Genomic DNA, 22,215 nt, shown 5'->3' on the forward strand with positions numbered 1-22,215 from the left:
GGGGTCCTCAGGACTCACCTGAAGAACAGTGAAGATTCCAGCTTCATTACTGTTTACCAGTCTATTTCTCACTGTCCTGATGTCATGAAAAGCTCTCATTTTGTTGCCTGGCAGTTGCTATGGCGGTCACGTCTCGACATTTACTGAGTGACCACATGCAAATAAAAAGTCTTTTGTACCACACGAACTGTCCGATCAGTTGTTTTCATCTTGGCACCGTCTCTCAGCCATCGGTGTTACCAGCACCACCCTTAGAGGGGCTTTTAGCCCTGAAGCCTGGATCCCACATGTGTAGAAGCCCAGCGTTGCTCTAAGGTGGCTGGAAGAAGCGCAGTCTCCAGGGTCCTGGCTTTGTGGTGTTAGTGTTCAGGTGCAAATTCCCCAAATCAAACTCACAGCAGGTAAAGTTGCAGAGCAACCAACTCCCTATCAGGGCTGGGAGGGGACGAGGGGGGGCCGCACAAGAGCTGACCACTGGCATGGCTGTCATGCCCCCCCCCCCATCCGACCTCCTAGGCCCTAAGAAACACCGACCCTGATCCACTGCGCATGCCCTGGCCTGAGCCCAGCACCCCACTGCATCTCACTACAGCTGCCTCCTCTCCTCTCCTCTCCTCTCCTCTCCTCTCCTCTCCTCTCCTCTCCTCTCCTCTCCTCTCCTCTCCTCTCCTCTCCTCTCCATCTCCTGGAGGCAGGAAGGAAGCAGAGGCCGCCAGCTGGTTCCTCAGAGGCTCCCCCACGAGGGGGCGCTGGAACATGGAAACCCTGTACGTTTCCCACACCCCCCCATCCTGTGGAAAGGTTGGCTTTGGGGAGAATGAAGACAGTTCACAGTGTCCTGTGCTGGGTGCTGGGGTCACTGTGAGGTGGATGTAGGATCCCTGAGCCACATCTAGTGCTCTGTAGTGACTCATTAACCAACAACCGGGCTATGATCTTTAAAGCCAGGGGAAAGTATTACAACTTGAAAGGTGACATTCTAACCTCCAGGACTGATATTGGGGTCTAAAAATGCCCTCCCAACCCACAGAGTGTTAACAGATCCTTCATCTCCTGTGCCCCAAATCTCACCTTCCCCTTAGGAACGTGACATCTCAGTAAAAACTTAAGATACTGGATGTGGAGGGTGACGTGCACGCTCAAGGAAGCATCACCAACCACTCACCAGTGCGTGGAGCTCAGATCCCAAGCTGCAGTCATCTCTACACTGCCCACCCCCAGTCAAGCCAGATTGCCAGCACAGCGCCTGACATTCAGGATGGTTTCCATGGTGACGTGATGCTGGACCACATTGCACAGAGGCTTGATTGCGGTGATCTTTGCTGACAGGGTGGCCCAGGCCTACATTGGGTAGGGTCTACTCCCGATGTACCAGTGTGGGATGGGCTCATAAACTTCATAAACTGCTCTGTCTCCCCTGGGTGGGTGGGCATTAGCAAAGAAATGTTGGAGTCAGTGGCAAAAAAGAAAAGAAAAGAAACAACTTCGTGGTGAGTCAAACTGTTGATGGCATCCAGCGCCACAGTTTTCTATATCCACATCCAGAGCCTCCATTCCCTGGAAGGCCACACAATCAGATTCTGTCTCTTACTCACCTCCCTGCCTCTTCCTGCTTTTTGGAGTCCCACCAACTCGAGCCCACCACAGTCCACTCCACCCTGCCTGCCCTGAAGCCAAAGCTTGCACTTGCCTGGAGCCCCGTGGTGTCTCTGGCCATATGTCTTCTCTCATCATGACATGACTTGCCTGCCACACACCCCGGGAGTTCCATTCCTACTCCTTAATCCTGCCTGCCAGGCCTCCAGCCTTACCCCTGTCCAGTTGTCCCCATCCCTGCTGGACCCCAGTGTCACACACACACACACACACACACACACACACACACACACACACACACAAATGAGCCTGTCCAGAATTCACATCCAGGAAGCAGATAATCAAGATTCAAGTCAAGGCTAGCTGCCCCCACCTCCCGTTTCTCCACAGTTTCCTGGTCTCAGGGCTTAACTGAAAGGATAAACCTTCAAAGCCAGAATTTTCAAAGCACAGGGAACAAACTATGTCTCCAAACCTGTAGAGCAATTGTACTGAGAATTCCCCGATACCACAGCCTTTCCACTTTACCCTGTGCTCTGGGTTGGTAAACAAATTAAATGTCTGATTTTAGGTCCTCGGTTTGATTCCTAGCCAAAAAAAAAAAAAAAAAGTATGTGTACATATGGGTGTGTGAGAGAGGGGTGGGAGAAGAACACAAATTTGTTGTTTTAAAATATCCATGACTTTGCTGTCAACTTGGAAAAAGTAACCCAGTTTACCACGTTGAGTTGGCATTGAACAGAAATTAATAGCCATATTGGTTTAGAAACATTAAACTTATGTGAATTAATGCACCTTCTATCTGGCAAATACCATGTAACCCTTTTACTAATACAATAAAAAATAAAATTAAATTAAAAAAAGAAACATTAAACTTAATTTTTTAATTTGTATAGGGGTAAACACACTATTAAATATGTAAGGTCTTATCTACATGGGTTTGCTTACAGAAACGAATATAGTATTCTCTAAATAAGGAAAAAAATACCCATGACTTGTGTGAGACTTTGTTAATATGATCTAAAAATTACCAAAGGCAGCTTTGTGCCCAGGTCCCTTGTAGCTGAGCTCAATTCTGAATTCTGACTACTGAGAGAAACTGAGGCTCACTGGGCTGGCGTTGAACCTTGATCTTCAGATCTCAGCCTGCTGTGGACCTAGGATTACAGGCATGAACCACGAGTGCTTGACAGGATATGTTCTTTTGTTTGTTTTGTCAATTGTGGGGCTTGAGCTCTGGGCCTGAGCGCTGTCCCCGAGTTCTTCAGCTCAAGGCTAGAGCTTTACCACTCGAGCCACAGTGCCACTTCTGGTTTCCGGTGGTTAATTGAAGATAAGAGTCACTGACTTTTCATTCCCTGGCTGCCTTTGAACCTTGATTCTCAGATCTCAGCCTCCTGATTAGCTGGGTGATAGGCATGAGCCACTGTGCCCAGAAGGGTATGTTCTTATAAGAAAGCTCTCCTGGCTGCTGAGTGAAGGCTCTCTGGTTTCTATGGGGGATTCCGCAAGAAGGTAAACTTGATGGTGAACTTCTGGCCCCAGAGCTGTGAGCCATAAATGTCTGTGGTTTGAACAACCTGCTCCATAATGTTTTATTACAACCACCTGAACAGATACGGGCAGGAAGGGTGCACTGAGAAGGAAAGGTGTAGTTCCCGGGGGAGCAAACATCTGTGGAGTGTTATCCTTACTGACTGGCAACTCTGGATCCCACGGGAAAGGTCTTTCACAAAGACAGGAAGCAAGTTCCGTTGTCCCATAGTCTTCATGGAACAACACTTCAACCGCTGACTTTAGACATTATGTTTAGCCAGAGTCTTGTTATGTAGCACAGGCTGGCCTCAAACCCACAATCCTCCTGCCTCAGCCTCACAAATGGTGAGACTGCAAGCACTACCATGCCCAGCAGATTTAAAACTTGGAAGGGAGCTTGAAGAGAGCAACTGTGCTCTGTTACTTGAGATGTCCACTAGGTGGCGCCTGGCTTTCACTGGGAGGCCAGAGGCTGCAGGGCATCTTAGGGCTCTAGTGGTGGGGCAGAGCTGGAAGGGGCACCCAGTCTATGTTTGTGAGGTCTGGTCAGGGCAAGCTTCCCCTATCACAGTAGGTCATACAGAGGTGTTCTCTGACCTCAAGAACCATGCCTGCTATCTCACACTTGGGAAAATGAGGCCAGGGACTGAGTGTATCTTGACACTGACTGCGGATTGTGTCCAAGCTGAGGGAAAGAAGAGAGCGTCTTGCAAAGATGCCTTCTTCCCCTCCTCACTGTGTGCCTCTTTGGAGCTTGAGTCCTTCTTAAGCGCTTATATACTCTGAATTCTTTAAGAATTAAAAATCAAGCCAGACACCGGTGGCTCACGCCTGTCATCCTAGCTACTCAGGAGGCTGAGATCTGAGGATCAAGGTTCAAAGCCAAGCCTGGGTATGAAAATCCATGGGGCTTTTATCTCCAATTAATCACCAAAAACAAAAACAAACAAACAAACAAAACAAAAACCCTGGAAGTGGTGCTGTGGCCCCAGTTGTAGAGCTTGAGCTAGAGCTTTGAGCCGAAGAACTCAAGGATAATGCCCAGGCTCAGAGTTCAAGCCCCACAATGGAACAACAAAAAAAAAGAATTGAAAATCATTAAAAATCGCTGGTTTGGTTTTCATGTTTTAGGCTAAAAAACAGCACTAGTCTTACTTACCCAAAACCTTATTTAAAGTAACCCAGGATATATTTTCCTAGCACAGGCAAGAGCCACCAATCTTAAACTTGACTTCTAGTCCCTACATGGAGAGCAGGAAACATCTCTCCCCATTTTTCCCTCTACTTCTCCCTATTTATCCTGTTAGATTGTTAAAACTTTAAGTCGTCGGTGGGACTGTGGCTCAAGAGGTAGGGCCACAGCTTTAAGCTGAAGAGCTCAGGAATAGCACCCAGTCCCAGAGTTCAAGCTCCATGTCCCACAGAATAAAAAACATAAAACAAATCCTCGGGGCTGGGAGTTTAGCCTAGGGGTAAAGTGCTTGCCTAGCAGGCACAAAGACCCGGGTTCAATTCCTCAGTACCACATATAGAAAAAAGCCAGGAATGGTGTTGTGGCTCAAGTGGAAGAGGTTTAGCCTTGAGAAAGCCCAAAGATAGTGCCAAGGCCCTGAGTTCAAGGTCCAGGACTGGCAAAAAAAAATTAAGTCATTGGGGTGTGTGTGTGTGTGTGTGTGTGTGTGTGTGTGTGTGTGTGTGTACTGACGGTCCAGGGCTTGGAGCATGCTAAGCACGAGATACCACTGTGCTACATCCCCGATAGCCTCTAGAGTGCAGAACCTCAAAGCACCAAGTCCTCTGATAAACATTATTTCCTTTGGCTACAGGGAAATCTACTGTGAATAGGTGTGGCAGGTATAAAGTGACACTCTCACACTTTCCCAGGGGGTGAACAGAAGATTCTTTGTGTGGGTACTAGGGCTTGAACTCAGGGCCTGGGGACTGTCCCTTAATTAGTTTTTTGCCCAAGATTAGCTCTCTGCTACGTGACCCATAGCTCCACTTCTGGCTTTTCAGTGGTTACTTGGGAATTAGAGTCTCACAGATTTTCCAGCTGGTTTTGAATTGCCATCCTCACATCTCAGCTGCCCAAGTGGCTAGGAATACAGATGTGAGACCTAACAGCTTCTGCCTTTACTGTGGGAAGTCTTGGCATTTCTTACAAGAGCTAGATTTCCTGCCTTGTGGACAGCGCAGTGTGCAATGTGCTAGAGTAACTTCCTAGCATTTCATTCTGAGTCTTCTGGCAAGTTCTCCCATGTAAAATATTTACAAATCAAATTATTTTTTCGAAAGATAGCCTGCAAAGTTCATTCTTACATGTGTGCCAACAAATGCGCGCGCGCGCACACACAGACACACACACACATTCATAGAGGGCACACACACGGATGCAGGTAAAGCAACTCACAAATGCGCACAGAGAAGCTTGAGGGACACCCAGGGGGAGGACACTGAGCATGCGCACACAAGGACACTCACAGCATGACCCCTTGGCTCAGACCCTGAACAGAGGCCAGAAGAGCAGCTGCCCTGTGACACAGGTACTGTGGGAAGCCTGTGGGTAACGCTGATGGGCCAGCCTGCCTCGAGTGACTGCGTTAGAGCACTTGGAAGGAGGCATAAAGATGTCAGACAGAATGGGAGCTGGCCGAGAATAGCCAATGCTTTCTTGGCATTCCCCATGGCTTGCTTTGAAGGTGCCTGTGATGGCACAGCCAGCCAGGGCCCATCTCCCTGGGGTAGAGTCATGGGCCTGAACCTAGTCTAGGCTGAGGGCTTGTCTGGGGAGGGAGGGAACACTGCACAGCTCAGGGAGGTGATCACAGATCACAGAGTAAGTCATCAATGGCCACACACAGGCCTTCATCTACTCTAGCACACACACACACACACACACACGCACACACACACACACACACACACACACACACACACACACACCATAGCCTGTTCTGCTAAGAAAGTGTTGAGAGGAATGAGGGCTACATTCTCCAGCCCCGGTGGACATTTCTCAGATACTCTGCAAGAAGTAAGATAAAGCAAAGCTCACCTCAAATTCCCAAGGCCCTAGAGGGGGAAGACTCGCTTCAAACACACAGCGCATGCCCACTTGGCTTTGTCCACTCAAGGCTGGCTTTCTACCTCTTGAGCGGCAGCTTCCCTTCAAGCTTTCGTCTGGTTAATCAGAAATTCCAGTCCTTTGGTTTGTCTGCCCCCGCTGGCTTTGAACCTTGAGTGGCATGTCAGCCCCGTGAGCAGCTAGGATTACAGACATTGAGCCATCAGTACTTAATTTAGTGCTTCACCTGTGTTTCTTGAGAACCAGTTGCATGGAAGTTGTGTGCTCTATCCTGAACCATTCTTGTCCTTCCCTCGTGAGGATTTAGTAAGGAAATGTGGCATCTCACATTACAATATTTTATGTGTCATAACATCACAGAAAATACTATTTTTGTATACTGGGATACATTGGTATAACTCTGCAGAGCTTAGTGAAAAAATCCGTTACGTTACCTTTCTATAGCTACTTATTACTGAAAAAAAGAACAGTATTAGCTGGGTGCTGTTGGTTCAAACCTGTAATCCTAGCTACTTAAGAGACTAAGATCTGAGGATTATAGGACTAAACCATCCCAAGCAGGAAAGTCCAAAAACTCTTATCTCTAATTAAGCACCAAGAAAGCAATTAACCTGTGGCTCACAGGTAAAAGTCCTGTACTTGAGCAATAAAGTTCAGGGACAGTGCTCAGGCCATGTATAAAATATAAGCTCCAAGACTGGCACATAAATAAAAATATTAGGGGAGTTACTAAATGTAAAATTGATTTGATATGAAAGCAGTCTTTTTTTAAATCACTTAAAGGCTCAGGTCTGTAATCCCAGCTACTGGGGAGATGGTGGTTAGGGGAATCATGGTTTAAGACCAGTGTAGGCAAAAAGTCATCCAGAACAAATTTCAATAAATAAGTTGGCTATAGTGACACCTAATGTCATCCTAGCTGTTTGGGAGGAATAAATAGGATGATTTCAGTCCAAATCCAACCTAAAAAGTAACTAAAAGCAAAAAATTAAATTAAAAAGTCACTAAAAGCGAACCAGGTGCTGGTGGCTCACGTCTGCAATTCTAGCTTCTCAGGAGGATGAGATCTGAGAATTGCAGTTCAAAGCCAGCCCAGACCCTAAAGTCCATGAGACTCTTATCTCCAATTAACCATACTAGAAAACCAGAAGTGGTGCTGTGGTTCAAGGTGGCAGCCTTGAGGTGAATTGCTCAGGGACAGTGCCCAGGTCCAAAGTTCAGGTCCCATAATTGACAAAAAAGAAAAGAAAGAAAGGGGGGAAAAATCACTGAAAACAAAAAATCTAGAGACATGGCTCAAGTTATAGAGTGCCTGTCCAATGAGTACAAGGTCCTGAGTATCACCCACCCAAAAAACAATTCTTTGTACTAGCACCAAAAAGAATATTGGAGAATAAAACCAGCAAAAAAAAAAAAAGCACAGGAAAACAACAGAACATTGAACATATTTCAAAAGAAGGAAAAGGTGGAACGACATTCATACTTATGGGTTGGATAACAAGACTGAGAAGACAATGTTCCTGGAATTTATCTGCAGCCTAAGATGACCCACATCAAAATCTCAGTGCTACCACTCAATACCTGACTTATGTAACTGTAACCTCTCTGCACGTCACCTTTATAATAAACATTAAAAAAAAATCTTAGCGGCTGCTTTCTGAGGAACTGAGAATGGATCATAAAATTCCTAAGGAAATACAAAGGACCTAGAATAGCCAAGATAATCTTCCAAAAGAATAACATTAAAGGATTCACATTGCCCAGTTTCAAAGCACAGAATTAAATCTCAGTAATCAATCTAGGTTAATGCTAGCAAAAGTTTTGTCATATGGAGTAACAGAACAGAATTAAGGATCAGGAAGTAAACCTTTGCATTTATAGTCAATTGATTTGGGGGACAAGGGTATAAAGGCAATTCAATGAGAAAGAGTAGTCTCTCTGACAAAGGGGGCTCCTACTCACATCATGTAAAATTTAATAAATTCAAAATGGATAAAGAAATTAAACAGCCTAGTTTCTTTGGGTCCGGCTTACTTCGTTTAGCATGGTTTCCCTTGCTTGTAATACTGTAATTAGAATGTATCTATAATCTATAAGTAAACCCAATGGATAGTGAAAGACAATTACTCTTGGATTAATTAAACAGCAGTCTGAACATTCGTACAGTGAGAACAAAGGAAGATATTCTTAGGAAAGGATCACAAAGGGCTTAAGAGCTAAGTACATATGATCTTAGAAAATTGATTCTTATCAGCTGGCAGTGTAATCCTAACTACTCAGGAGGCTGAGATCTGAGGATAAGGTTCAAAGCCAGCCCGGGCACAAAAGGACCTGAGACTCTTATCTCCAGTTAAGCTCTAGAAAACAGGAAGTGGGGCTTGGCTCAAGGGAAGGGTGGTAGCCTTGAGCTGAAGAGCTCTGGGACCGCGCCCAGGCCCAGGGATAGTGTGGAGGGTTTGAGCTGAAGAGCTCAGGGACAGTGCCCAGGCTGAATTCAAGCCCCAGGAACCACCCCCCCCACACACACACAAAATTGATTCTTATCCAAATGAACTCCAAAAAAATGGAAACAAAAGGATTTTTTTTATACTGTTGGCAGTCATTTTTTCTTTCCTTTTTTTTTTTTACCCCCTGTGATTTATTCTCTTTTGTCTCTGCATTTGATTTCTGTACCTTTTATCTTGAATATAAATTTATCTGATTCGGGGAGAGGAAGGAGAAGGACAGAATGACGTGATAAGAGTGAACCAATTGAACAGTGAGACTTACTAGAGACTATGTTGGAAATTAACTACACAACTTGGGGAGGAGGGAAAACAGGAGGGGAAAAACTGAGAGAGAACGAGGGAGGGGTGACATTTCAAAAGAAAATTACTCATTACCTGACTTCAGTAACTATGACCACTCTGTATATCACCTATACAATAAAAAAACATTCATTAAGTTATAACTCATCATAAAAAACTTAAACATGAGAGTGCCAACTACTAAAGTCTACCAACGCCACTAGAAAGTGCACAAAGGATCTAAATGGAGATAAAGATATATAAGTGGCCAATACAAACACACCACTAAGCACTGGCAAGAACACAGAGAAAGTGGATCGATCACTCATCCATTGCTAGAGGGAATGTAAAATGGTCCAGCACTCTGAAAAGTTAAGCACACGACAACCACGTAATCAGCCATTGTGTTCCTGAGAGGGCATTTATCCAGAGAAATGAAAACTGAATTCACTCAAAACCTTCTCACAGATGTTCCTGGGCGCTTTATTCATAAGCTCTCCAAACTGAAAACCCAGACAGATGTCTTTTAACAGATGAATGGTTAAACAATTACTCGATAGTAGAAAGAGCAAATTATTATAGACAACTTAGATAACTCTCCAAAATTTGTGCTGAGTATAAAAGTCCACTCCCTGAACTATCTCATACTATGTGATTCCATTTAAGCTATAGTCTTTTAGTGTATATGTGCCTGTTCTTGGGCTTGAACTCATGGCCTTGTGCTCTCACTTGGCTTTTTTTTTTCCCTCCAGTTCCATGGCATGGAACTGAACAGGGCAGAGCCTCTGATTCCAGCTGGTGCCTTCTCATTTGCTGAAGGAAGGAAGGCTTATCTACTCATCCACACCTTAGTGTGAATTTATAAATTTATTTCCATAGCATTATTTCAACTTGTAACATGAAAAGTAAGTGGGTTTTTTGTTTTTGTTTTTGTTTTTTCTTTTTTGCCAGTCCTGGGCTTGAGCTCAGGACCTGAGCACTGTCCTTGGGCTTTCTCAAGGCTAGAGCTCTACCAGCTGAGCCACAGTACCACTTCCAGCTTTTTTCTATGTATGTGGTACTGAGGAATCGAACCCGGGTCTTCGTACATGTAAGGCAAGCACTCTATCTACCACTAGGCCAAATTCCCGGCCCATAAGTGTTGTTTTTAAGCTGTGTTTAAACAGGCACACACACACACGCACACACACACACACACACACACACACACTCCCCATGTGCATGCACACATGCACACAGAGAAGCACATAAGCAATAAAACTCAGAAAACTGAGTAAAACTGTGCCCTGTGTCAAAATGTACATGGGCTCTCTGAGTTATTTCCATTGCCTGTGAGTCCACTGTTTTCAAAATTAAGTTGTGTGGGTTAAGTGCTTTGGAATCAGGACCTGTCATCCTAGCTACTCAGGAGGCTAAGATCTAAGGATTGTGGTTCCAAGCCAGGCCAGGCAAAGAAGACTATGAAATGCTTCTCTTCAATTCTCAGAAATGAAACTGTGGCTCAAGTGGTTAGAGTGCTAGCTTTGAGTGAAAACGCTAAGGGACAATGTCTAGGCCACTTGGCTGTCATTCCATTGTGTGACTCTGGGGAGGTTACTTCTTGATTTCTGTTTTCATTGTTTTTGTTTCCATGCTCCAAAGGTGTCCTGCAGTGTGGATGGCCCTAAGGTTGGTGTGGCCTGAGGCCACAGGTAAGGAAGGAGCTGGTCCTCAGGTGTGCAGAGAAAATGAGCCTGTGGCATGCCCTGTCCCCTGAGAGACCTCGGCACTGGCCCAGCACAGGACATCAGGTGCTAGAGTCAGGAGTACTGACCTGCTGGCCTTGTTTGCTGCTGGAGGCCACAGCTAACATGGCCTGAAGCCACATGCATGGTATCATGCCCCACACCTGCTTCTTGTGGGAGGCTGAGAACAGTGGCCACAGGCTTAACCGCCCACAGAGCTGGCCAGGTGCTGCAGAGTGGCAGGTGTGGAGTCAAGCAAGCCTCCTGTACCTGCATCCACACCCAGACCCACAACCCAGACCCGAGCAGTGCACGACTTTGACGTCAAAAGGCAGTCTGCTGCTCAGCTGAGCGCAGTGGCTCACGCCTATAATCCTAGCTACTCAGGAGGCTGAGATCTGAGCATCCCAGTTCAAGACCAGCCCAGTAGATGTGGCTTATGAGCCCTAAGACTGAGTGTCGTGGGTCTAGAATACACCTAGGATTTCAAAGACTTGGTATGAAAAGAACAAAACATCACAAAGAAGTTCATATGAGTTACTTGTGTCGATGATCATGTATTATTAGATGCTACTGGTTTTGAATACATTGTTAAAACGGAGCAAGGCATTGGTGGCTCACACCTGTAATCCTAGCTACTCAGAATGCTGAGATCTGAGGTTCAAAGCCAGCCTGGGCAAGAAAGTCGATGAGACTCTTATCTCCAGTTAATTACCAAAAATCTGAAAGAGGAACTATGGCTCAAGTGGTAGAGCATAAGCTTAACAGAATTCGTACATTGCTAGAGGGAATGTAAAATGATCCGGCACTCTGAAAAGTTAAGCACACAGCATCCACATAACCAGCCAGTGTGTTCCTGGGAGCTTATTTATCCAGAGAAATGAAAACGGAAAAAAAAACCTTCTCACAAATGTTCCTGGGAGCTTTATTCATAAGCTCTCCAAACTGAAAACCCAGATGTCTTTTTTTGCCAGTCCTGGGCTTGAACTCAGGGCTTGAGCACTGTCCTTGGACTTTTTCAAGGCTAGAGCTCTACCACTTGAGCCTCAGCACCACTTCCGGCTTTTCGCTGTATATATGGGGTACCGAGGAATTAACCCGGGTCTTCGTGCATGCTACGCAAGCACTCTACCACTAGGCCAAATTCCCGACCCACCCAGATGTCTTTTAACAGATGAATGTTAAACAAACTATTACCCGATAGTAGAAAGAACAAATTATTATTGACAATGACTTGGAGAAATCTCCAAGATTTGGGCTGATATTTCCAGGGCCCTGCTGCAGATTCAAAGATTTCCTGCTCACAGCCCCTTCTCTGGTCTCCACCCCCCCACCCCCCTACCCTATAATTCCCTGCCACCCTCCCCCACCTGAGAACAATTCACTCTTCCCTATCCTGGGGGAGATCAGCCTGTCCTCTTAGGTGGACATTAAACCTTGCTTTCTTCTTGCGTCTGCTTGGTTTTCTGGGATGGCGCTTACAGCCACAAGAACATGTAAACTTGGGTATACAGCCATGGCCCACGACCTCACGTGACCTTGGGCAGGAGGAGGGACACTAAGGTGACATTCGAGACCCTAAGAAAAGCCTCTAACAGCAAGGTGCCTCTCTTGGTCTCTTTGTTACTAGACTCCACCTTTCCAGTAGGAATATGCCTAAACTTCCCACTGTCCCTTAGCTGTCTTCTCTGAGACTTCTTCTCACCTCCTCCCAGCCTGGCTGGAGGCCTCCTGGCATGTCACTTCCTTGAGAGGGAAGCTGCTGCCAGTGTCAGGAACTCAGCCAGCAGGTAGCTATCATTATTTGCACGACAGCCTGCAGCCCCCGCTTCCAACCTCCCTGCTTGGCCCTGTCTCACAATCTCTGGAATCCAGGGAGGCTTAGAAGGAAGTACTGAATTTTTTTGAGAATCAACCAAATCCATGCTAATAATTTCTCAAGTAAATCTGTACATATTCACAAATTTTAGCAGCCTTGATAGCAACAGAGACTGGTAATTTGCAGCTAAACAGCCTCAATTATGCCCTGTACCAGTGGCCACACCTATAAATCTACTCAGATGGCTGAGAATTGAAAATTAAGCTAGCCTGAGCAGAAAAGACTCATCTCCAATTGATCAACAAAAAGCTGGAAGTGGAGCCTTGTCTCAAGTGGTAGAGAGCCAGCCTTGAGTAGAAAAAAGCTGAGCAGGAGCACAAGGCCTTGAGTTAAATTAAGGGCAAGACTAAATTATAAATTATTAGAATGCCTGAAAAAACCTTAAAGCATATTATATTTCTAAACTGAATGTATTAGCTAAGGTTATTTAAATGTTCAGGACACTTTAAAGCCAAATAACTGGAATACTTTAGAAAAAATGAAAACTATTATATTTATAAATATTTCTTAAAAGACTTGGAGAGTGGAGTTATGATGAAATAAAGTCACCCATAAAACAATTGCAAAAAATGTAAGATGCAGTGTATAACACTTAAACTTTTTTTAGTTGGCAGAAATTAAGTACCGTGAGCCGGGCGTGGTGGCTCACGCCTGTAATCCTAGCTACTCAGGAGACAGATCCGAGGATCGAGGTTCAAAGTCAGCCTGGGCAAGAAAGTTTGTGAGACTCTTACCACCAATTAACCACCAAAAATGCCAGGAGAGGAGATGTGGCTCAAGGGGTGGCATGCTAGACTTGGGCAGAAAAGCCCAGGAGCAGCTCCCAGAACCAGCTCAATCCCAGAACCAGCATGCCCGAGCACACACACACACACACACACGCACACACACACACACACACACACACACACACATGCACACACATGCACGCACACACACACACGCACGCACACATCCTTTGTGTACCTTCTTACTTGTTAAACCTACCCCAGATCTACGGGTCTGGAGGTCTGTGTGGGGTATTGGAGGGGGGCCATGGTGGAACTGAAGGCTTCAGTTCCCTGGTGGCCTGGCCTGGCCCAGCCCAATGGCACAGACAAAAGCCCTGATTACATTCCAGGGCCCCAAGCCTGGTGGAACCCCAGTGGGTATGGAAAGGACAACTCTTAGGAGACTCCATTTTACAGGTGAGGGGACTGAGGCTCAGGGTCAGGGTGACAGCCCAGTTGATGACAAAAGCTAAGGTCAGTGGCCTTTTAACAGAGGTACTGCAGGCCTCCCGGGACCCCATCCACATTCCTGACAATCTCTAGGGACCCACCCTTCCTTCCCAGAAGATTACCACCCCACTCAACCAAGCCTTCTCTGGAGCCCACTGGGGCATGCCTGGAAAAACTCGCCCTTCCTCACCTAGTCCAGGGCACCTGGGGAAGGACACACACACACACACACACACACACACACACACACACACACACACACACAGAACCACCAAAATGGACCACTGGTTTCCCCCTCCACTCATTCTTCTGAGTAGCCTTTACTTTGACTTTGCAGTACACTCTTCCTTTGTCACAGTTTTTGCTGTCCTTACCTCAATTTCCAGAGAACAAGGAGCCACTCTCTTGTATGTCACCCCTGACCCCAGGACCAGCTATTGCCTAAGACACTGGATACCCTGGTCTATGTCCCTGGAAAAAGCTGAATCTATATCCCATGACAGACCCAACTTTGAAGCAGGCTTTACCATTTCCTTGCTATGTGGGACTTAGGGAAATCATGTGATCTCACTGAACTTTTACTTTTTATGTATTTCTTTTTTTTTTTTTTTTTTTTTTTTGGGCCAGTCCTGGGCTTGAGCTCAGGGCCTGAGCACTGTCCTTGGACTTTCTCAAGGCTAGAGCTCTACCACTTGAGCCTCAGCACCACTTCCGGCTTTTTTCTATGTATGTGGTACCGAGGAATCGAACCTGGGTCTTCATGCATGCTAGGCAAGCACTTTAACCACTAGGCCAAACTCCCAGCCCCGTATTTATTTTCTTTTTTGTGTTGGCCCTGGGGCTTGAACTTAAGGTCTGGCCACTATCCCTTAGATTTTTCTTTTTTTTCCCCCTAAGGCTAGTACTCTACTGCTTGAGCCACAGCTCTACTTTTGGTGGCTTTTTAGTTTTGTTTTGTTGGCCTCTGGGCCTGGGTGTTTGTCCCTGAGCTCTTCAGCTCAAGGCTACCCCTAGGGCCGCAGCTGTCCTAATGGTTAACTGGAGAGAGGAGTCTCACTGATTTTAGTGCCTGGGCTGGCTTTGAACTGCGATCCTCAGATCTCAGCCTCCTGAATAGCTAGGATTACAGGCGTGAGCCACTGCACCCAGCTTACTTTAGGTGGTCTTTTTTGGTTAATTAGAGATGAAAGTCCATGAAAACTTAACTGTCTGGGCCGGCTTCAAACTGTGATCCTCAGATCTCAGCCTCCTGAGTCCGTAGGATTGTAAGCGTGAGCCACAAACACCAGGCCTGAGCACGCTTTGTGATAAAGACATTTGTGATGATTGGCAATCATGCGTTACAACCCCTTGGTACTTGTACATGCTAAATAAACAGCCAGATCTGTCCTGGAGCCTTTGGAAAGGCATGGGGTGGGGGGGGGTGTTAGAGGACACAAGTGACCCTCTGAAACCTGGCAGAGAGCTCCTCGTGCCAACAACCCACGGAAGGAAGAGGATCTCCCAGAGCTCCATCAACCCACTCGTGAGCCTTCTTGGGCAGTGAAATGGCCTGTCCAATGCAGTGAGCCTGGTGTCCCAGGCCTTCGGCACTGACGCCATTCCTCAGACCTTCCAGCCATTAGTGAAACAGCAAAGGGACTGCTTCCTCTTATTGGGCTTCTGCTTGTCTGGGACCCCACTGTAGGTCCCAGGCACGGATGCCCTCCTGCAGACTGGCTACGACTTGTGCCAGCCCACTGCTGCCCACATCCTGTGGGAGGTGAGACTGCCCCGGTGAGGAGACCACGCCCTGCTCTGCAGAGCCTTCCAATGACATACCGGGCTTGCTGTGCTCCATGTATCAAGTGCACAGCAGGCAATGGCAGCGATGTACAGAAACTGAAGAAACCCACAATGAGGCTGAGTTCCTTGGGACTGTAAAGCCAGGGTCCTGATACCAAATCTCAGCCTGAACCCTAAAGCAGGCTGCTTCCAATCTTTGACCTAGAGTGGTTAGGCAATAAGGAGCTAGTGTTATATCTGGTAGAGGGGAAGACTAGAGTGAAAGCTTCCTGGACTCACAACAGTGGAAAGGGGGGAATCTCAGTGAGCACCTCCTTTTCGGAGAACAAATGACAAATGGATTGGCTCTCACCTGAAAAACTAGCAAAGCTGGGCGAAGGCATTTCCTCTACTGACGGGCCAGAGCTTCTCCTCTGGTGTGAGGTCCTCAGATATTGCTTCCTCCAGTCTGGAAGATGTAAGAAATGCCTGCTAACCATTGGTTAGCATTGTTGATTTGTATATGTGCTTGTGCCAGTCCCGGGGCTTGAACTCAGGGCCTAACACTCTGGATTGACTTTTTTCACAAAGGGCTGGTACTCTATTCCACTTTTCTTTTTGGCTTTTCCTGGGGCTTGAAGGCAGGCTTGGGTACTATCCGTATGCATGTGTGTTCACCTAGCACTAAGCCAGAGTCCACTTTTGGCTTTTTGATGGCTTGTTGGCCATAAGAGTCTCACTGGCTTTTCTGTCTGGGCTGCATTTAAACCATAGCCTCAGATCTAAGCCTCCTGAGTAACTAGAATTACAGGTGTAAGTCACTCACTCCTAGCTTACTTCCATTTTTCAAAAGGCATCCTTATCTAGCTGAGAGGCCTTGCAAGAAGGCATTGTATTTACTTCCACAGGCAGCTGATTTCTGCCCCCAACCCCTACCTTGTAGGACTGTCACACTCCACATCACTCCCCCCAGGACCCAAGCACTCTAAGACTGTGAAATGATTTCAATCAACTCGTTCTCAAGGGCCTGGGAAACCCAGCAAAGCCCACTCTACCAGGCCAACACCTGGCAAGCTGCCCCATCTGCCCCAGCTTCCTGACGCCCTGTGTCCGGGTGCTATTCTCTGCTTGGTCCTGCCTGGCAGCCTGCTCTTGTTTGAAGCTAAAAGTAACAGAGTCATGTCTCACATCTGAGTGTCTTTGTGCTGTGTTCGCCGTCAAAAGAAGCTTTAAACTTCAGGAAACAATTGGTGTTGTGAGCAGGGTGGTGTGGCAGGGGCCGCTGGCTGGGGGACCAGAACTGAGCTGACACTTCAGCCTCGTGTCTTGCCACAGTGTGAGAATATCCCAAATGAATGGCACTTACCAGCCAAGTTCAATGGAGTGATCTCAAGCACCGTTGTGAGAAGCCATTTGTACAGCATGTGCAGAGGTGGGAGGGACGGTCACTCTGGCTTTTGGGGGTCAGTAGTTCTTTATTAGTATTCCGAGCAGAACCCTGAATTCCTGTGTCTTTCAAATGACTCTTCTGGGGGCAGGTAAGGTATTCTTTGTTTAGTTTTTATTTGGTTTTGGTTTCCCCAGTCTGTTATTTCTGTTGGTTAGTTTGTTGCAACTCCTGGGCTTGAACTCAGGGCCTGGGCACTGTTCTTGGGCTTTCTCAAGGCTATCGCTCACTCATTTGAGCCACAGCATCACTTCTGGCTTTTTCTGTGTATGTGGTACTAAGGAATTGAACCCAGGGCTTCATGCATGCTAGGCAACACTCTACCACAGAGCCACACTTCCTGGCCCTGGGCTTTCTGATTTTTAAAGAATTTGGGGGCCGGGAGTTTGGCCTAGTGGTAGAGTGCTTGCCTAGCATGCACAAAGACCCAGGTTCGATTCCTCGGTACCACATACATAGAAAAAAGCCAGAAGTGGTGCTGAGGCTCAAGTGGTAAAGCTCTAGCCTTGAGAAAGTCCAAGGACAGTGCTCAGGCCCTGAGCTCAAGCCCAGGACTGGAAAAAAAAATGGGGGAGGTGCTAGATTGGAAAGATGTCTAGGAGGCAATGAGATCTGGGAAGTAATCAGATTAGGAGGGTGATGGGATCTAGAAGGTGAAGGAGTCTGAAAGATGATGGATGGGAGAGGTGAAGAAGGTCTGGGAGGTCATGAAGGGTGGCGCCGTGTGGAGGTGACTCGCAGGTGAGATGCTAAGTCACCTGTATAATGCAGTGGCCCATTCTCGGTCATGACCGCTCCCCACACAGGGCAGGGTTGGTGAGTGCCCAGCTTCCTCTCCCCAGGCTGTGACTGCTGTCGTACCCTCCAGGGTTGGGCTCGTCTCCTGCCCACCTCTGAGGAGTGCCTCTCTCGGGAGTTTAATGTGTCATTCAGGTGGGGCAGTGGCGACACCCTTCCTTTTTTTTTTCAAGACCTGGCTGCTGAGTCACCGGGCAAGATGTGGGATAATAAGAGCTTTTTCTTTCTCTTCCTTTAGGCTCCACAACAGAAAAATAATCCATGTGTGGTGACAGGAACCAATGTGGCTAACAAATAAACTGTGTGTCCTAGATGGTAGGTTTGGGACAGCAATAGAACATATCACTGTGAGCCTGGGCATTCCTTGGCTTTCCCAAAGCCCATGCACAGGCTCTTTTCCTTCCCTCCCTTTCTCCTTCCCTTCCATTTTCCCATTCTGTGTCCCCAAGGTACTGTGCTAAGTCAGAACTAGGTACCAGAGAATGAGGATGTTGCTACTTTCCTCCAAGAAAAATCCCACTTTTGTTTGGCAGCAGGTTTTTCTCTCTGCTTAGTTGAGATTCTTTATTGTACTTTTGAATTTCATGCTGCTCCTGAGTCTCTGGCCCAATTCAGACTGGTATCGTCTCCTGTTTTTGGTCATTTGAACTCAGGGCCTGGGCACTATCCCTGAGCTCTGTTGCTCAAGGCCAGGGCTTTACCAGTAGGAAGCACAGCTCCACTTCTGGCATTCTGTGTGGCTAAACTGGAAATAAGATTCTTACACGAAAGCCAAGGCGAGCTTTGAACCACAATCCTCAGATCTCAGCCTGCTGAGTAGCTAAGATCACAGGTATGAGCTATGGGTGCCCAACTTCATCTCCCTATCTGTTTGGACCGTGTTCTAAGTTCTTGGCCCCAGCCAGGTATTCCAGGTACTAAAGAATCTTTGGCCCTTGCTAGATTCTGTTCTGTTTAGAGTAGAACTCACACGGGGCCAGCCATGATAAGCCCTTCCCCAGACCCTGTCAGTGCACTTGGGGAATTTGTTTGAGGCTGAATGAATGAACTTGTCACTGCAGGAAACAGAAGCTCAGAGAGCCAACACAGATACAAATAGTTGCTTTGATTTGGAAGACCAGATGATAGTAACATTATGCTCTTTTTTTCCTATTTTCTCTAAGTGTGCCTGTTGGAGTTTGTTGTTGTTGTTTGTTTTGCCAATGGAAAACAGGAATGCTGCAAGGAACTCACATTTCTGGCGAGGCCAGTGCCCTGGGCAGTGATGTGGAGGGAGTACAGAGACTTCTTCTCCCCACCCCCCAGGGCTAAGGGCACCTGTTTGTCCCGAGGGAATCAGTTCCCCAGGGAGCCTCTGGTAGAAATATGGAACCTGGGATCTAGGTTGTTCTGAGATGCACCAGCTAAATTCTGCTGTTTATTCAACAGCTGCCGCATGAGCTAAGAAGGCGTGTTGTGTGGCAAAGGCCATCTGAGGGGCGTTGTAAGTGAAACCACCAGCCAAGGTGCCTCATGCAGAGAGGACCTGCCTGCCGTGAACCTGCCAGGACCACATTCTCAGGAGCCCCACTGGCCCAGCTCCTCCTTGTGTGTCTTTGTGTTTCTTGAGGTTTCGGTCAAATTGGATCAAAATCCTGGGGCAGCTTGCTGGACAGGTAGTGAGCTACTTGCAGCGATGCTGGCCTGGCCTCTGCCCAGGGTTCAGAAGGAAGTAAAGCTGCCACCTTCAAGGACTGAACAGTCAAAAGTAACTAAGTGGCTGGGTGCTGGTGGCTCACACCTGTAAGTAACCCTAGCTACCCAAGAGGCTGAGATCTGAGGACCATAGTTCAAAGCCAGCCTGGGCAGGCAAGTCTGTGAGACTCTTATCTCCAATTAACCACCAGAAAAATCAGAAGTGGTGCTGTGGCTCAAAGCGGTAGAGCACCAGGGAGCTCCTACTATGTATTCTACCCTTGGGCTTTTGCATTTTCTCCTTGAGCTCAGCCTTCTCTTGTGCTCCTCCTTTCAATGAAAGGCTTTTCTGCCTCCAGGAACTTGATGCCATCCGTTGGGTCTGGCATCCTTCCTCACTTCCTTGCTTATCTGCATTCAATACAACCCCCCAAAAATGTCCCTTGGTCTCCCCAGTCAACATCAGCCTCGGCCTTCTGTTCTTCCAAAACACATGCTCCTTTCTGACTAGACTCCTGTACTGTGGACATTCTGCTCCTTCTCTCCTGTAAACCAATGCAACCCAGCCCAGAGAAGGGGCCTGGCCAGGTATCTGTGAAGCTGTATGATGCCCTTTTAGACAAAACTCCAAGGAAGCAGCGCTTATCCTCGCTACTTATTCTCCTTTACTCCTACACTTCATATCCCCTCAAAACACCAACCCCTGCTTTGTGCTCCAAGTCTGAAGAGTCTGGCACTAGCAGAGTGCCTTTCTAGCACTAGCAAATGAGAACTCAGAAGACACTGGGAAAAGAAAAAAGGAGCAAGGCTGTGATTTATTGTCATTAGAGGCCACATAGCCTGGTGCCTCACGAGCCTACCAAAGGATATTCCTCTGGTGAGCGGCCACCTCTTCCAGTTCCCAAATTTGTGGGTGTTGAACAACAAGAGGGATGCAGCATGCTGCATTCAGAAGGCCTAGTTGCCTTTCATGAGGCCTGGACTGGGGGAGGGGGCTGTGGCATCTACTGGAAAGGCACTGGATATTAGAGGAAGTCATGTGGGCAAAGTGCCACCAGCCATGCCTAGGGCTCAGTGGGTCTTGGCATGCCAGCTTCCCTCTCCTCCAGGTCCAAGGCAGCTGTGACAGCCATTGATCCGACCTCCCAGCAGGGGTCCCCAGTGTTTCGTGCCATGCAGGGAAGCCCATGGTTTGCAAAGAGCATAGCATTTGATTGGCTATTGCCCATCCCAAGCTTTGAAGGCCAACATGGCTCAAGGTCAAGGCTGAGTTCCACCACTCAGCAGCTGTGTGTGCTTCAATAGCTGCTTAGCCCTTTCGAGCCTGATGCTTCAAGTAGGAATGTTTTGACAAATTTCCCTCAACGCGTCCCTTCCCTCCCCATTTGGTTCTGCCCAACTCACACACAAACTGGAAGTGACATCTCCAGGATTCATAGGAATTATAACCTCCCATTTTCAGCTTTCTAGAAACCTGCCTTAGCCCATCTTATCTGAGGCTGTGATTTCACATCCTGCTGGACAAAGGATGGCCTGCACTTTTTATCAATATGAACCACCTAGATCATCAGCAAGAGGCCTGGCAAAGCTCTGCTGGAAAATGAAGACGGACCCACTGGCAAGATCCACTTGCCAGTGTTCTTTCCAACAGAGCCATTCCACTTCCTCTTAGAGTGATGTGTTTCCACGAGATAGGGCCTTATGAAATCCAAAGGCTCATTACTAAGCCTCAGTGCTGAGGCTTGGTTGGTTTCCAAGAATATCCTGGGAGGCAGGGGCAGAAGATGGCAGGTAAAGTATACTTAGGTGAATATCAAGCAGTAGATTCCAGGCAAGATGAAAGATCACCAGGACAAAGCTGAGCCCCTGACATTGGCCAGGCTGACTTCCTAATCCTCTGTAGTCTCCTTCAGAGACTTTGTTCCCGTATCTCTTCCCCAAGGAAGGGAGGAACTTTTGAGCCTCATAGGAGCATGCTGGGAGCCAGAACTGTTTCCCAAAAGCACAGGCCAGGAGTGTGAAGTATGCAGCAACGAAGGCTTAGAATAAGTAGTGAAGTTTTTTGTTTTTTTTTTAAAGGGAAAACATATCTGAGTTGATAGTGCCTTTGTGTTTTGTCTTGTGTTGTTATGCCGGTACTGGGGCTTGAATGCAAGCTCTGGGTGTTGTCCCTTAACTTTTTCCACTCAAAGCTAGTACTCTACCACTTGAGCCACACCTCTATTTCCAGCTTTTTTGGTGGTTAGATGGAGATGAGAGGTTGGCTTTGAACTGTAATCTTCAGATCTCAGCCTCCCGAGTAACTATGATTACAGGCATGGGCCACCAGTGTCCAGCTGTCTGCATTTTTTTTTGATTAGTGTGTATTAAAAACTTATACCACACTGGCAGCCCCGGTTGGGTTATCTCATTCCCTGTTGGTGGTGGCTTTTGTGGATCTTTTGCTTTCAGGCTGGTCTCCACTGCAATCTCCTCAGAAGATATTCTCTCAGGGGCCAGCAAGTCCAACTGAGGAGCTGTCAGAGGTACAGGGTGAGTGAGGATTGGGAAGGGGTTATGACAAAAAGCAGCCTAGCGTGAGCAGGGAGGTCTCGCTCTGGAGACTTGCTGGGGACATCCAGTAACAGGCCACCAAGGCTGTTAGCGTCCAAAAGGCTCACAGAAATACAGTGGGACTTTCCCATTTGAAACGCCTGGCCCCTTTCCATA

The sequence above is a fragment of the Megascapheus bottae genome, chromosome 7, assembly GCF_031878675.1.
Source record: "Megascapheus bottae isolate mThoBot1 chromosome 7, mThoBot2.hap1, whole genome shotgun sequence".
In the NCBI taxonomy this organism is placed as follows: Eukaryota; Metazoa; Chordata; class Mammalia; order Rodentia; family Geomyidae; genus Megascapheus; species Megascapheus bottae.